We start from the raw sequence: 17734 nt of genomic DNA, 5'->3' as shown, positions 1-17734 counted from the left end.
CAAAGGCGGGACACAAAATACACTGAATTAAGGGGGCGCGTACAGGTTACGTGGCACTCGTTACTCGGGTAACGTAAGTTAGCAATACAAAATACGGGATACAAAAATACACTGAATTAAGGTGGTGCGCACAAGTTACGTGGCACTCGTTATTCGGGTAACGTACGTTAGCAATACAAAACACGGGATACAAAAATACACTGGATTAAGGGGGCGCGCACAAGTTACGTGGCACTCGTTACTCGGGTAACGTAAGTTAGCAGTACAAAATACGGGATACAAAAATACACTGAATTAAGGGGCGGGCGATTGGAGACGGCCAATCCCGTATGCAAATGTCTCGGCGCGGGTGTTGTGCCCACTGTGGTGAAACACGCACCGCAATTAAGTTTGTCCAAGTTCCCTTGCGGGTTTGTGGTCAGCGCCGTGCGCGTGACCTTAAACAAAGTTCTGTACGTTGCGGGAGACGGCCCGTGCCGTATGCTGAAGAGCAGCCCCGTTGACCAAGTGTGGTGCGGGGTGTCCTTAAGTTGATGCGGCCGGATTAGGTCCGGGACCGAAAAAAGGGACCGGGTACTCACGGAGAGGTTAAGTAATAAAAGGGGTTTGGTTAATTAGTGGCTATAGTTACCGGACGTTACTTTCAATGTAGACAAAGGATGTTGCCTCTCCGTGGGACGTAGGTCCGCCCCGGTCCATGAGCTGCGCTGAACTGCCGAACTGGCATGGCGTCTGAGGGAGGCTCGGCCTCTCTCGCGCCAGGCGTGACCTCATTACGCTAGACTCCAAACGGGTGTGTCTGGAAGAGATTTTATTGTCGCTAAAATCCTAATTTAATGTTTTAGGAGGAATGGGTACGGTTCTTCTCTTGTCTACTCAGGTTTCCGCGGCTTTGTCTTTGATTGCTGTTCGGGTCGCCTGACTCGGGTGGGCCATGGCCAGGGGTGTGTTCCGTTAGCGGGAGCGTATACTGGCGGGTGCAGGTCGGGCTCTGGGGTGGTCGTCGGCCAGACGACGTCAATGTATTGGTAAAATTTTGTGAAAAGAAAGATAATGATAATGCCACGATATTAAACACAACTAAGACTTCTATGTAATTTTAGTAATAATGGCAAAAAATGTGAAGCAGTAAGATCCTGAACTCGTATTTCAGAGTAACTGGTATCTTGATATTATTTTTGTTTTCCCGAAATCACTCCAGGCAAATGCTGAAAAGTTGACTTGCTACAGGCCATAGCCTATTCCGTCCCCAATTTCCTTGAACTGGGTTGAATTTACCATCTCTAATGGCAACTAATGACTATACAAATAAAAAACGTTTGCTTATTTAGAGTTAAAGTTTAATTTTTGTTTACTCTATGATATTATGATATAACAATAATACAACTTTTTTATATTCTGCGATATCATATTAAGCTTGCAGCTAGCCTGGCTCTACTTGACTCGAGCTTGCTCATCTCCAAGCATACAGATTGCTGCAAGCTTGCTATTGCTACGACAGGCTTGGCTCAAGGTTACCACGAAAATGGACTTGTCTAGCTGCATTTAGCTTGTTGCAAAATTGCGAATCAAGGCTTTCTCGTAATGATCAAAGTTAGCATTAAATTAAGCTGGATGTGGCAAGCTTACACAACTCTAACTAAAGTTTATTTTAAAGCCTTCCGCAAGCCAAAATGCTATGTGGGATACCGGTTTTAAATATTACATTAGTAATCTTTAAATTTGTAATCAATAAATACTCAGGGAATAATTTTAAGTTTACCTAATTTGAGACTTGATTTTAATTCCTTGCTTGGTTTTACAGGCAAGTGACGCAAGACAAGGATCAGCGAAGAAATGGATGAAAACCATTAATTCATTTTTCTTACCAACACTTCCCAAGTCTTCTGTTGCGAATTCTTCAGTACCAGTTTATTTGGTGCTTATTGAACCATTATCATATTCTGAAGTGGAATCATCAGTTTCATTAGGGGTGAATTTTTGAAAAGATGACTTTACTTCTTCTGGAATTATTTCAAATGTTCCACAACTTTCGATGGAACGGACACCAGTAGTGGGGGATGATTTCACAGATTCCTGTAGACATTCAACAGCAGACCCTACTTTAGTGAATTCTGAAAGTTATTCAGTACCAGAACCTGTATCTTTAACCTTTGATGAAAATACTAAAGCTGACACATTTTTATCAGATACAGCTGTCAATGACATTGAAACTTTCATTGGGCAATCGATAGATGACATTAAAAAACGTGAGCTATTAGAGAATCCTTGGCAGGCTCCTCCAAATTACAAGTTTCCTCATTCAATACACGAAAAGAATGGGAAAGAGGTGAGAAGATTTCTGGGCCACAATCACCTCAGTAAATATAACTGGATAGTTTTCTCCCCATCCAAACTGGGACTTTATTGCAAGTACTGTCCATGGTTTACTGTAAGGAATGTTGCAGGAGGCAAAAAAACAGTAAAACTGCAAAAACTAGTTACGAAACCCCTAATACAATTTTCTAAGTTGCTAGGGCAAAATGGTGATTTAGAGGAACATAATAATACTAGATATCACAAGGAAGTTGTGCAAGCAGGTAAATGTTTTCTCTTAAGCTACCATTCGACTGAAGACAATATTCTCAATAAAGAGAACAAGCAGCGCCTACAAGATAACAGGCTGAGATTGAAACCCAATGTTGGAGTCCACTATTTTCTTGGGACGACCAAATATTCCATTTCGTGGACATCGGGATGATGGTCAGCTCATACTGTCAGAGTCTGAGACAAATGAAAGCATTTGCAATGAAGGTAATTTCAGGGAGCTTTTACGTTTTAGAGTAGCTGCAGGAGATACAATGCTTGAACATCATTTCAAACACACTTCCTCCATTAGTAAAACCACACAAAACCAGCTGATTGACAGTTATGGTAAAGAGTTTTCTAGCCAAATTTTGACGAACGTATTGCAAGCAGGAATTTATTCAATTATTTTTGACGAAACTACAGATTTATCACACAAATCATAGCTTAGTCTGATTCTGCGGTATGTACACAAGGATGAGATAAGAGAAGACTTTATAGGTTTTGTAGATGCTTTCCACGATCTTGAAAGAGTGCAAGTTGAAGACAGTGGAGACTTATGCAGCGAAAGCAACATAGTAGATGATAAATCACTTCAAAGCACACAACAAAAAACACAGATGACTGACAACAAATAACTTTCCCTCACAGGAAAAGATTTGGGGGGTATAGTTTTGCGGCAGTTGAAAAGTATGGGTCTTCCTCTACAGCAATGTGTGGGTATTGGCAAAGATGGATGTTCAATGATGTTATTAGAAACACGAGGGGCAGTCGCTGAAATACAGAAAGAAGCTAAAAATGCTTTAAGGACCCCATTCTATAACCATGCTCTCAACAACTCTATTTCAAAATGTAGTGAGGTGCCTGCCATAAGGAATTCGATTGGAACTATGAAAGAAACAATTTCGTTCTTGGTATAAATAAAAATAATACATGGAAGATATGATTTTTAAAGTTAAGGTGACTTTATTTTAGCATCAATCTCTGGCATTGAGAAAAAAATTAACCATTAAATGTTATAACCTTATTATCGAAATTGTAAATAAAAATTTGTCTTGTCACTAAAAACTCATGATTGTAAAATTGTTTATTTCAGGAGAAATATTATTAAAATCACTATTTATGTGTACATCATTTAGATAAATTATACATTTTACTTAGACTTCTTGTAAAAAAAAAAATGTAAATGTCTGTTAACATGTTTGTGAAAAATTGTGTGTGTATCAAATTGCTTTATACCGTAAAAGTACCATGAAAAGAAAGTGAAATAAGAACTACATAATAATCCTTCTGCTTCTAACCCACTGTCAAATATAGTAACAAGGTAATTAAGACCATACTAATCTTAGTGTTCTGTATTTCAATTTTCAATGTACTGAAGTTTTATTAAAAAATTAATTTGTCCCCCCCCCCCCCCCCCCCCTGATCATCATTTTGGATCCGCCCTTGGTAGTGGGTAACCTGATGTGCTATTGTCCGTACCTAATAATTTAATACATAGTTGATAATTAAATTTTATATTTTGTTTATCTCAATTTGTGTATCTCAGTATTTTCCGATAGTATCCCATCTACCATAATCTAATCTCGGGCCCCAGGCTTGTGGTCAGCCACCCGGGCCCTTCCGGCCCAGTCCGACCCTGGGTGTGTTGGGTGATTCTGGGGGGATGGTCATGGCGTGGGTGGTATCTGGAAAACAGGATGGCGTTGGTTTTGGCGTGGTTGATCCCGATGCCGTGCGATAGGAATTGAGTGTTCAGGGAAGTGAGTCCGCGACTGAGGCGATCCCTGAGCAACGGCTCGGAGGCAGAGGAGGTAAGGAGGCATGTGTCGTCAGCGTATTGGACAAGGTAGGTGCCAGGTGGTGGGGTGAGGTCTGCAATGTGGAGGGTGATCAGGATGGGGCTCAGGATGGCGTCTTGGGGGACACCAGCCTGGATGGGTCGGGGGTCAGAGAGGTTGTTCTCCACTCTCACCTGGAAAGAGCGGTCCTCCAGGAAAGAGCAGAGAAGTGGGAGTGGGGGAGAGGGGGGGGGGCATGAAGAGAGAGATGAGAGGTGCGGAGGAGCTGACGGAGTGAACGGCCCCTTCTGTTGGCCGTCATGCAGCCCCAGAAGAGGTGCTTGGCATTGAGGTCCCCCGCAAGCACGACGTGTGCGTCCAGCCTACCGAGGGCCACCATGTCAGCTGTGGGGAAGGGGTGTTGTGGGTGGAGGTAGAGGGATACCAGGGTGAGGGCGTAGGGACCTCCGTGGAGTCGCACAGCGACCGCCTCAGTCGCAGGGGACATTTGAGTGTTGCAGCGAGAGGAGCTTGGGGAGGAAGGAGAAGGTGTTCCAGATGAGGATCTTGAGGGGTGGTTTTGGATTCATTCGAAGAATGAGAGCAGGGCTTGAAGGAGTACCTCAAACTTTTCGGTTTTGGTGGGGGCTTGGGAGAGGGCAGTCATGGTGCAGCGGATGATGGGCAGGTAGCTTTTTATCCAGGAGATGATGGTGTGGAAGGTTTCGGTGAGGGAGGTAGCTTCTGCGAGGGTGGTTGGGTTGTTCATGGCTGGGGGAGCGGTGCTTGGTGGGGGGAGGGGTTGTGTGGCAATGGTGGGCGGTTTGGTCCAGGCGTTTCCCTTGAGGGGGGGAAATGTTCGGTGGGAGGTGGTGTTGGGTTGGGGGGGTGCAGAAGTGGGGGTGGGAGCATCGGTCGTGGGTCTGAGTGGGTGGCATTTCGTTTAGGCGATGAGTGTCGGGCATTCCGGTGAAGTGGCGATGTGGGCACTGTTGCAGAGGCAGCACTTCCTCTTATCGGGGCCGGAGGTGCACTCCCGGGACCAGTGCTCCCCGGCGCACTTGAAGCACCGGAGGATGCGGTCGCACTTGTTGGAGTGGTGGCCGGGGGGCTGGCAGCGATAGCACTGCGGAACTCTGCCGGATTCACGGTACTTCTCCACATTGACCACCCAGCCACCAAGGTTCCTGATCTGGAGGAGTTGGGGGGCTTCTCCCGTCTGATTCGTAGACACCAAGAAAGGCTTGGTGTCCACATCTGGGCCCATCCTCACTGGGACCACCGTCGACACTGGGTAGCCATCTTGCTGGAGTTGTTCTCGGAGTTCGTCAGCAGTGGTCGCGAGGGGCAGTCGCTTTATGACCTCCCTGTCGCATTTTTCATCGGGGCGTAGTCCAGTGAAGGGTTGGAACCCTTTCTGTCTCAGGGAGTCGTACAGTATGGTGTGGTCATGGGCATTTTAAGTGAACAAGGAGGTCTTGTCCTTTATGCTGGTGATGGTGAGGATGCCAGTCAGCTGTTTCTGGAGTCTTGCTGCTGTAAGGAATGGTTGGGTGTGAGCTTTGGCGATACAAGAGATGGGTGGCATTTTGGGCTGTGTTGAGGGGTTTTTCTTGGCTGGGGCAGAGTATGGGCCTGGGGCGGAGGAGGTGGAAGGCTGTTGGTGGTCTTTCCATACAGTGCGTTTCTGTTGGTGCTGTATTTGTGGTTTTGGTTTCGGTTGCGTCGTTGGAAGGGTGGGGGCGTCGTCATTGTCGTCTGAATCCAGGCGCAGGTTGTCCGCGAAGCGGTTGCTGGTGGTGATGGTGTAGGTGATAGATGAGACGGAGAGGATTGAGTCTGTCCTGGGGCATTAGCATGTATTTTTAGGCTTGACGAAGCCATCCTTCATGATAATGTCCTGTGGAGGCGGTGGCGCTTGGTGCGCTGGTGGTGGTCCAAGTGGAAGGTCAAGCAGGGCAGGAAGTTGTTGTCGCTGTAACTGGAGCTGTTGGAGTTGCTGGTTAATCTGTTCCTGCAGTTCTTGTTGGTGCTGTTGGTGGTGGTGTTGGTGGTAGTCAGTGCTCGGGGCCGTACACATGTGGCAAAAGATTGGTGTGCTGCTAAATGTCGAGGTCGTGATCATTGTTGTTGTCATGGTGCATGGGAGGCATGATGTGGGGATAAGTCCATCAAGTCGGCGCTGTTCGGATACCTTTACACAAGCTGTTTGTGTTTTGTGTTTCTTGTTCGGAGTCACTGGGCGCGAGGATGGGTCGGTGTGGTCACTGTTTGACGGTGAAACAGTGCCATGAACGACACTAGTTTCGCTGTTGTTATGGGCATTTTTGTGCACTGGAGTTTCTTGGTGATGTGGCAGTCAAAATGGGAAGAGAGGGATACTCCTCGTCGTTCCGCATCTTTAAAAGTTGGTAAAGTCACTAATTTATCGCTAATCAGAGTGAAAAACCAGAGTTGTTCTTGTTCTATGCTCACCAAGCAGCGCGTACTCTTTCTCCTTGGTGCGGCGTGCGCGCAGCACTCCTGGGGGGGGGGGGGGGGGACGCTTGCAAACTCGGTGTGTATATTTGTAGTAATTAGTTCACAACTAAAACCGAAAAACGACCAAACCAGTGAAACTGAAAATCAGTGCCTTATGTGGCTGGACTCGATTCAGGGATGCAAGTCAAGATCCTTATATCACTACCAACCTTATGACGTCCCCAGGGCTCTTAGCCTCTTCCCGGTCCCCGATTAATGACTGAAAGATGGATTATTACTAATTGCCCGGCTAATCCAGCAAGAGGATGGGGGTTCTAGCCTACAGTGGCCGAAAAAAGTTCGGACGGACTGGTGAGAGAGGGAAGTCAGGTTGAAAACTAGGAAAGTCTGCTAAATTGTTCGTACACTGATTTATTCTGCTGCTGGTCCGCCTTTGCCCTGATCACACCTGACCCGCAATAACAGAAACACACGCCTCTCGTCGCACCGCGAGGAGGTAGGTAATGTACCGAAAACTCTCGACCGTAGACATAGGTAGACAAATACGTTAGGCTGTCGAACGTTACTAACCGAAATGTGAGTCCACATGTGATCGCGGACACCAAAACTCCAGGAGCACGGAGACGCAGGTCCGCACTCCACGGCAGCCAAGCGGCAACTGACTCCCCTCCCACCTCGCACGTGCCCTCCGCTGCCGAGGGGAGAGAGGCAGAGGGGGGAAGTCGCTGCAAAAAGATCGCGTGTTCGCGAAATGACCGCGAGCCAGGTGCGGCCTCTACATAGCTACACATGACCCTAATAACATAACACTATTAATTAAACAAAATTTACAAATATACTTTCATTGTCCGTATTTGAGCGGTCTTTTATGGTGCACACGGGTTCATTCTTAATATGAAACACTGCACTGCACTGGGTTGGGGGGACTGAGCGTACCCCCTCAGGTACCTGGCGATGGGCAGAAATGGCCTCTAAGCCTAGGAGGGCATGACGACTGTCGTCATATGCCCCCCCTCTTCCCGAGGCCGTTTTGCCCACCGACGTCAGCTCAGACTCGCAGACGCGGTCGAGTCCATCCGCTGGGTCGGTCCGTCATGTTCCCGTCGTCCGTCAGAGGTCAGGCGAACCGAGGTAGAAGCTGCATTATGTTGCAGCGCAGTAAACCTGTGTCTGGTCGTCGTACGTCGTGGTACTTGTATCGCCCCTCCCATTCATAATCCTGGAGGTGGCGAAGGGCTATCCTATGGCATGTGGACCGGCGCACCTCAGGCCTGTCCCCCACGTCCGTCACCGCCGTCGTCCCCTCGGAAGGCATGTCCAGGACCATGGGCTGCGCCTGGTCCACATCGTTCTCCCCGATGAGGAGCTCCACTGTCACCCTGTCGATCATCCCGTTGTCCCTAGTCGCAAGCGCACTCCCCATCCGACGTTCCCACGGGCATGTGGGCCTCCGGCGGCGCCTTACATTGTGGTTCAGAAAAGTCACCGGCGGGTCGCTCAGGTCTGCTAGGTCTACGAGGAATGTGTCGTCGGCGGACATGTCCTCAATGGTAACGTCTGCCTCGTGCTGTTTGTCATCATCGTCAGGGAGAATCGCATCCATGAGGCGCTCCAGTTCGTCCAGGCTAGCACCCCGTGGTCTCCCTCCATCAGACACGTCAGAATCGTCTCTCTCTCCTGTGTCACTTGAGCTAGGCGGCCGTTTACCACTTGGTCCCCCCCTGGGGTAGTCTGTTCCTGTCTGGCCTGATCAGGCTCCTCCTCAGGGTCATCGGTAGGTACGGTACTCTGAAGGACGTCGTCGTCGGTCGAGTCAGTCAGTCGAAGGTCGTCCCTGTGTATCTAAGTCGTGCGCCCGTCAGCGCGACGGACGAGGTATGTTGCGCTACCCAGTCGGGCGACCACCTCCTGTGGGCCCACCCACTTGGGGGCCAGACCGCACAAAAACCCCTGTCGCCTGACGACAGGTGGTGGCACCGAACGCATACCCACTCTCCTGGCTCAAGCAGTCCAGGAGGCCAGGTCATCTGCGGTGTTCGTCGTGCCAGGAACAGCTCCTGGTGCCGTCGGGCATCGTCAAGTAGTTCGTCCGCGGTCATTGTTTCTGTGTTGGTGAGTGTGTTTGCCTCCCCGGGAAAGGCGAGATTGCGGCCCTGTACCAGTCTGGCGGTAGAGTGGCCCGTGACCACGTTCGTCCGGCGGCGCAGGTCCCACTTGGTGTGGTCCTCGTCCAACCGGATGCGGAGCTGAGTTTGTATATCCTGGTTCCGCCTCTCGGTCGGATTCGCGCGCAGGTGGTAGGTGGGCCTGGTCTGATGCTCCATCCCCCACCGCGCACAGGACATTCGCCAGTGTCTCCCCGTGAACTGCACTCCGTTGTCCATCAGGAGGAGCGCGGGGTACCCATATTGCAGGAAGAACTCACACTCAAGCAGAGCAATCACGGTGCCGAACCTTTACGTTTGGCACAGCGAATGCCTCCGCCCAACGGGTGAAGAAGTCCGTGACCACAACGATAAAACGCCGGCCGCGGGACGTGCAAGGATACAGCCCCATGATGTCCACCGCCACCGTGTGGAATGGACTCAGGGGCCGTCTAAGACCTGTTGCTCCTAGCCGTCAGGTCTCCGGGACTATGTTCCTGGCAATGCTGGCAGGCTCTGACATAACGTCGCACCCCTGCCGCAACTGGCCAGTGAAAAGTCCGCCGGATATCCCGAAGCATCTGCTCTACTCCGGGGTGTCCAGCCAGGGGGTGGTCATGCAAGTATTGCAGCACTCAATGCCTGGCCCTTGGCGGCATGTGGGTCCGCCACCTGCTTGACCTATGTGGCCCCCTGGTCTGGAACACCCCATAAAGGTTCCAGTGGCCCGGTACCGCCTTCTCCCCGCACTCGATCAGCCAGGACTGGGTGTCTGGGTCCCCGAGCTGCTCCGCCCACACCCGCGAAAGCAGGTCGGCTAGCGTCTCCGGTGGTGTGCCTGGTTCGGGGACAGCAGGGCCGGGCAGCACATACAACTCGCACAGCCACGGCCCCGGGTTCTCGACGACGGTCTCATGAATCGGGGGAAGCACCTCCCCCCAGCCCTGGTCGTCGCGGAACACACACGTAGGATCCGGATTCCCGGACAGCACGTCGGCCAGCTGATTTTCCCGTCCCAGGACGTGTTCTACCGAGAACGAGAACTCATGAATCAGCATGGCCCAGCGAGTGAACTTGGACTTCTGGCCCTGAGCGGAGCCCAACCAGCGAAGGCACTGCCTGTCGATCCTCAACGTGAACTAGCGGACTTCGAGATGGTGCCGGTACCGCTGCAGGGCCCAGACAACCGCCAGGCACTCCTGCTCGTTCACGTGATACCTCCTCTCAGTCGGTCCAAACTTCACGCTGGCGTACTCAATCACACGGTTAACACCGTCGCCGTCCACCTGGTACAGGACCGCGCCCATCCCCTCCTGACTCACATCCGTCTGGACGAAGATGGGTCGGTCGGGTGTCAGTCGCGACAGCATGTGACAGTTCCAGAAACGGTCTTTGACCTGGCGCAGGGCCTCATAGCGGCGGGCGTCTACCGGAACTTAGCCTTCGGTGACAACAGGTCAGTCATCGGGGCCGTGATCGTCGCAAATTCAGGCACGATAGACCGCAGCCAGTTCAGTAGTCCCATAAGCTTTTGCAGCTGCTTTCTGGTCTTTGGCACCTTCTTCCCCTCGATGAGTTCCAGCTGGTCGGGACGCGGACAACATCCCTCCGCCGCCACCAGGTGACCCAGCAACACTATCTCCTCAGCCCCGATGTGACACTTTTCGGGGCGCATGTCAGTCAGTGTCTGGCCAGTCTTTCTAGACCAGCACCAGGTGGTGCGCATGGTCCTCCCACGTTCCAAGATATATGACGACGTCATCCAGATAGGCACCGGCAAAGACGCCAATGTACCCGTCCAGGACGCGCACCATCATAGACTGGAAAGTGGCCGGGGCATCCATGAGCCCGATAGGCATGGCGCAGAACTGGTACCGCTGTCCGTCTGGCGCAGTGAACACCATTTTAGGACGGTCGGCGGGGCATACCGGCACCTGCCAGTAGCCCGATTTCAGGTCCAGTGTCGAGAAGATTTTGGCGTCCCTCAGCCCGGCAAAGGCGTCAGTGATGTTGATCTGGGCGGGGAAGGGGAGGGAGGGGCTGGAATCGTCAGTCGGTTGATGGCCTTGAAGTTAACACAAAAGCGTAAACTTCCGTCCTTTTTGGTAGCCAACACCACCCTCGAGTTGTATGGGGAAGTGCTGGGCTCGATGACCCTGTCGCGCAGCATCTCGTCCACCTGGGACTGAATTGCCTCGCGCTCCCGGGGCCCGAACCCGAACACCCTCTCGAATGGTGGGCGGTGCGGCACCATAGGTATTCTGTGTTCTGTCATCATTGCGTGTCTTAACCAGTCTGCCGCCGCAAATACCCGAGGTTGGGACTCCAGGGCCCGGCTGATGGCGTCGACGTGTTCCTCTGGGATGTTGTGCCGGAGGTCCTCCAGGCGGATGACCGACTGAGGAGGGCTAGGGGGACACTGATGAATGCCGAACACCGTTCAGCGCCCGCCGGTGCCGTAGTGCATTCGGCTGGCCCGCACCTCCACAGCGGTGTCGAACTCGTGCAGCCAGGGCGCACCAGGATCAGCTCCTCTCGGAGGTAAGGGACCACCCAGGCCTCGATGCGACTAACATGCCCAACGATGTATAGCGTTACCTGGATGGTGCCCCTCGCTGTTGTGGCGTTCCGGGTGGCCAGCCGCACCTGCTCCTGGCGAGAACCACCGCCTCCTCGGTGACCAGGCGAGCCGCAACATAGAAACGGCTGGCGGCCGTGACCACCAGGGCCAGCCTGGCCATCGGCACGGACTGGTACCTGCAGCAGCTCTGGCTCCTCGGGTCCGACTGGTCCCAAGTAGACCAGCACCTGGCCCCCTACGTCCTCAGGCTCCAAGTCTCCTGGACGTGGGAAACCCCTGAGGGCCTCTGTTGGGGGTGCTGGTACCAGCGCGTCGTCTTCTTGGTGGGTGTCTCCGCCGGCGTCAGGCCGACGGAGTGGTGGGTCCATCCCCCAGTGGACCATTGACGAGGCCACGGGAGAGGCAACAGTGCTCCTCCATCCTGACTGCGGCCGGTTCTGCTCCGCCGGCCGTGTCTGGGTCCCCGGAGCATGATGTGGTACGTGAATCAGTTCGGGTGCTGGTTCTGCTGATGGGCCGGGGCACGGCACCCAGCTGTCTGACCGCCCCCGGCTCCGCATTTCCCGCCGACGGTGTGTTTGACTCGTTCGCTTCCTCCAGCGCAGCCCTCGTGGGGCACACTCGGTGCCAGTGATATGCCTCTGGATAGAAACAGCAACGCTGCGGACGTTCGTCCCTGTCCTCACTCGTCCTGCTGTCCGCCGTCTGGAACTGCCGTGTCCGGCCGCCGGCTGCTCTCTGACCGGACACCTGCCGGAAGCCTGAGTTGCCGCGTAATATCACCACAGCTCGGTCGCCGTCCGGTACTTCGGTTAAGATCGGTCAACTTGTCCCCAGCTGGGCCTGGAGCCCATGCGCGGTCCTTAATTCCGCTCTCCACTGTAGCAGATCCTGTTCGATTTCGCGGGCGAGAGACACAAACTCTTACGGACTCTGCCCGACCGCCGCCCTCATGAAGGGCCGAAACTCTGGTAGCATTAGTTCGTCGACTATAGGTAACGCCGCGCGCAGGTCCCTTCCTTCCGCTATCCGCCGGTGAAGGCGCAGCTTCTCGTAAACAAAGCATTCCGCCCCCTCCTCCGTCCTTTGTGGCCAGCAGTAGAAAGCCCTCTGGCATCTCGTGCGCACCTGGTCGTTGTCATAACGGGCCTCGATCTGACGTACAAAATCGCCCCATCCTGTGATGAAACTTCCCGCCATGGACCACCAGTCCCTAACATCTTCACGAAGCTGTCCGCTTGCCCGCGAGGCCCATTCGGCTGGCCGCACCTTGTACAGTTCTAGATGTCCGCACTCCCGCACAAACTCCCGTCGATCCTCATTGTCGTGACCCGAAAATGTCGGCAACGTGAGTGGCGTACTCATGTACTGAATCACTGTTACCGCATCGTCGATGCGTCTGTCCCGCGCAGCGAACTGCCCTGGGTCGCCAATGTCACTGGTCATCGTGTCCCGCACGGCGTATTTCACTGTCTCGTCAAAGTCACTCTTTATCGTGTCCCGCTTGGCGAATTGCACTGTTGCCAACGTCACTCTTTATCGTGTCCTGCACGACGACTGTCGTCACTTGTTACTTCAAATTCTTTACACTGATCAGCTATGACAAGATAGTTACCATATGATGAGTTAAAATATTTCCAAATATAATAGATGTGTGATACTTCACGAATCAAATAGTAAAATAATTATTCAGGTGCACACAGTTGTCCGCATGGCCTGCTATGCACTGTTTATATTTTTTAATTGTGAACCCAGCTGTAAGTTTATAATTAAATTTTTTGCCACAATTGCAAGAAATAATATCTATGTGAAATGTTTTTCACTGGGCTCTTCAAAATTGAAACATTCCCAGTGATGAGTCCAAACATCACAAACACAGTTAAGTACCTTTTTATTCCATTGAATAATAATTTGTAAATTTTGTTTTGGTACTTGATTTTGTTGCTGAGAATAATTATCTTTAAATTCAGAGCTATGAATATTCCATCCTTAATTAAAACAAAGGTAGAGCTACAGGTTAAGTAGAATATTTAAATTGATTCTTTAGACATACACACAAATCATTTGAATATACACTTGCGTACAAATAAATCTAATCACCCCTTTCAATTTACTGCATTAAATAACACTTCCAATGTACACAAAACCACTTTTTTTTAAATGGCATAATTCAATATTTAAAAAATTTTCTGTTTGAAAGCTAATTGATTTTAATTACAATGACACCATCATCATAAATATTATTTTGAATAAAAAACCATATATTTTTGTAAATTTTAATAGCCATCAAAAAATAATAGTAACTTAAATATGTTATTTTTAAGCATTACTGCATTAATAACACAATATTTTACAAGTTTCAAACAATGTGTTTTCTAATGCGGTATTATGAGTTTGATGATCAGAAGTAGGCTACTTAAATTCAGAATCCGTCCAATTCTATATAAATTTTTACATTTTCTTATGTGACTCATTATTACATTTTTACAGCATTGCCAAAAAAATTGTATTATTAATTGTTAATGTTCATGCAAATGTTATAAAAATAACACTATATACACAGTCCAGTCCGTTGGTTTGGTTATTTTACACTTGGTAAGTATATAAAATTTATTTTTTAGTAACAATAAACATAAAACATATTAACAAATTTGAAATGTTTGAATGGGTTAAAGTGAATATTTGTATATACATAAATAGAAAGAAAATTTAAAGTTTTATTCCAAGTTTGATGAAATGTCACCACCTATATAAAATTCCTAAAACCATTCCCACTACCCTCTCCCGCCCCTTAAGGCGCCCGCCTGGCTGGGAGTGTATCCCCACAGGCCAGGCACTGGGCAGCCCTCAGTGGCCGGGGCTGGAACTAGTCTGCAGCTGTGGTCCCGGCCATGTCCCCTCTTCCAAGAAGAGTCAGGGTGTTTGTAAACCTCCCACTACTGCCGCTGCTTTCGACAACCTGCGGGCCATTGCTCTCACTAGACATGTATCCGACTCTTGAAAAAAACATGAACCTAAAATATGAACATAAACTTCTAAAATTTTGCACTGGAAATCACTGCTAAACCTTGTTTAAGTCATCAATATTCTAAACATTATTTCACATAAGTCCAAACAATGTCAATCTAAATCTGTACGCTGTGCTCCACGACAGCAAAGATAAAAGTTTTAAAACCGTCTCAAACAGCCTTACAAACACTTTCTGTTCAAATCACGAATCCGTAATTTAGAAGATTAACAAATTGATCTCTCAATCTGTCTTGGGTGTTCCAGTTTGTTCTGCTACCAATTTAAAACATCACATGTGAGAAACGCTTAATGTTTATTTGCAATTTAATATAAATATTAGTTGTTCGTAGAGTTATTTTAAATTTTATCCATTCATGATCCAAAAAATTCTCTTGTAAAATTATATAGATTAATTTATGCTTAACACTAATTTTATTTCTTATGTAATTTAAAAAATTTATTCAGTGTATTCATGTGTTATTTATCCTAAATAAGTACATACTTAGGGCGGGATTCATAGTCGAAGGCTTGTTTGGCGAATAAGTAATACTTTATAAAGTAGTGCTTATTCTTCAAGTAGTACTTATTCCAGCAATGAATTCATAAACCTATACTTGACGAAGTAATACTTGAACAAGCACTACTTACATTGGCCATGCTGTACTTGATGAAGTATCTCAAAAAGTAAAGGACGAATTTTGTGCCAACGTAACGCAAGCAAATATACGGCTGTAAATACATAGTTTACCTGTTTGAAAATAAAAATGCCCACTTTTCAAACCATATATGCGATTAAAATAATGAAATTAATACGTAAGATGATATTTATACTTTGTTTGATAGTGAACTTGAATAACATAAATTTGAACATGTATTAAAAACAAATTTACAACCACATAAATATGTTTTTAATATTTGTGTTGTTAAATTATGTTGGCCATCTTGTGTCTGTGATCTATATAGAGGTGTAAAAGTAACGAAAAAAAGCGTACCCGTATGTATTCGTTACTATAACAATTTATACTCGTTATTATCGTATAGTTACATTACTCGTTACTTCTGATACCGCATATGCTATGTTATATTGCAGCAACGAATCGAGCCGTATTGCGTACGCGTACTGTACGCCGCGTAAATAATAATAAATAGAATATAAACAATTAACAATATTATATTATTAACTGTTTTTGTTAACCAAGAAACTATAAAATCTCATTAGAGCAGCTTTATTATATCATCTCTTTTAAGATACGAACCAAAAAAAACGTGAAATTACCTGATAAAAAACAAAAACATACATATTTCTAATTTGTAACAAATACTTTCTTACTTTGTTTCTGTTCCAATCTCAAACTTTGTCTACACACACAATACCGTTAATAAACAGTAAAAAACTTGGACGACGAATTTCCTAATTATACTTTACTTAAAATAAACATAGTTCTTTGTAACGTTAATTCATCGAATATGCGCGCGCATGCGTAAAACATACGAAAAATGAGAGTAACAAGATGCAGCCGTGTGTAATATTTCGTTACTCGTGACTAGACGGCGCACCCCTGTTACTCAGTACCGAATACATACGGTTTGCTACAGCTCTATCTATCAGCGGGTGAAGTTAACCACGTGGTAGCAAAACAACACACTAGCTGCAGAAGAGGTTATGTACGTAGCCTGTATTGTTTACAAAACTAAGTGGCAACGATTTGTTTCGTTTCTTTTCCCCAAATTGAATTTGTTTACTCTCTGAATTTTAATTTAATATATGGAAAAATTAACGGGAATTAAACCTTACATAACCTATTCCTTACAACAAACAAATCCGTACCAGTTTTTGAGTCACCTAGATAGCTCACTTCATGAAGTATTACTTATATCAATGAATAAGCATGGCTTATTTGATTATGAATACTTGCGAAACAACAAACAAGGCAAACTTATTTCATGACTGTGAATTCGTATTGAGCAGTACTTATTTGACGCAGTGCTTCGTGAAGTATTACTTGAAGTAGTCCTCATAAGAAGTGCTCTTTTTGTTCACTATGAATTTAATGCCATACTTAAGCATACATATAAGCAGTACTTTTTTCAAGTATAGCTTATATCACCACTATGAATTCCGCCCTTAAAGACAAATACAGTTGCTTTATAAATCCAAACAGTGGGTAAGTATTTCTGTACCAAATTCAACAAAAAAAAAAAAAAAAATCAAAATTTTAATTTTATTACAAGTTCCATTAATACAAATTTAGGAAAAATATCATAAAACATAACTAAAAAATTTTAAATAAAATATTGATGATAAATTTTAAAAATAAAAAATAGTATAAAACCAAACTAGGAAATGTCAACCATGCATTCTCTTTAATTGCATCATAGTACTTACCATGCAATTATAAACCAATTTCACACATATTTCTGTAATTTTGTACGTGCACTGACCTAGACGATTTATACATCAATGGTAAGAATGTGGTACCATTTTAATCAATACTTGTTAAAACAAAAAGTCCTTTCAACAATATAAGCAAGGTGATAAAACTGTGTTTAGCGATGATTCAAACTATGCCACTACAACACAATTTACTCTGAAAATCACTTAGATTGGATGCGAATATCGAAGGAGACTGAAAAAAATTTTGAACTCAAGCCATAAATAACATTAAAAAGCCACGTAGGTTCTTGATGCGCACATGTACTGTAAAACCGTTAACCTTTAACCAATATGCACATGCTCACCCATCATGCAGAGTAAAATGTACAATTTTATATATACAAATCCAATAAATGCACATCCACAGGAGGTACTATCATTTGACAAAAAGAGCACAAAGTACCGGACTAACATAGCTTTGGTTGCTCCACAGTAGCGGCTAGTTTTTATATTTTAATCTAAATATCAGTTCAAATATTGCTAGATGCATGAACAATTTTTTTTATGAGTAAACAATTTTGCTGTCGGTATATTGCATTTGGAGAAGTAATTTCATGAAAACGGAACGGAACTCGATAAACGGAAATGTGACACTAAGATGTGGGAACCACTTTTAGCAACATAAACTCATATATATATATATATTCACACACACACACACACACACACACACACACACACACACACACACACACACACACACACACACACACACACACACACACACACACACACACAC

The 17734-nt window shown here is 47.0% G+C and overlaps 1 protein-coding gene across 1 annotated transcript in view; it reads right to left on the bottom strand.

Annotated features, from left to right (window-relative positions):
• The window catches only part of LOC134541313 (oocyte zinc finger protein XlCOF6-like), a 258945-nt gene that overhangs the window by 173575 nt on the left and 67636 nt on the right, over positions 1 to 17734 (bottom strand). The gene's annotated exons all lie outside the window — the stretch shown is intronic.

Source organism: Bacillus rossius, chromosome 18, assembly GCF_032445375.1.
Source record: "Bacillus rossius redtenbacheri isolate Brsri chromosome 18, Brsri_v3, whole genome shotgun sequence".
Lineage (NCBI taxonomy): Eukaryota > Metazoa > Arthropoda > Insecta > Phasmatodea > Bacillidae > Bacillus > Bacillus rossius.
The sequence above is the reverse complement of the archived record's forward strand: the minus strand, read 5'-3'. Positions and strand labels throughout refer to the sequence as shown.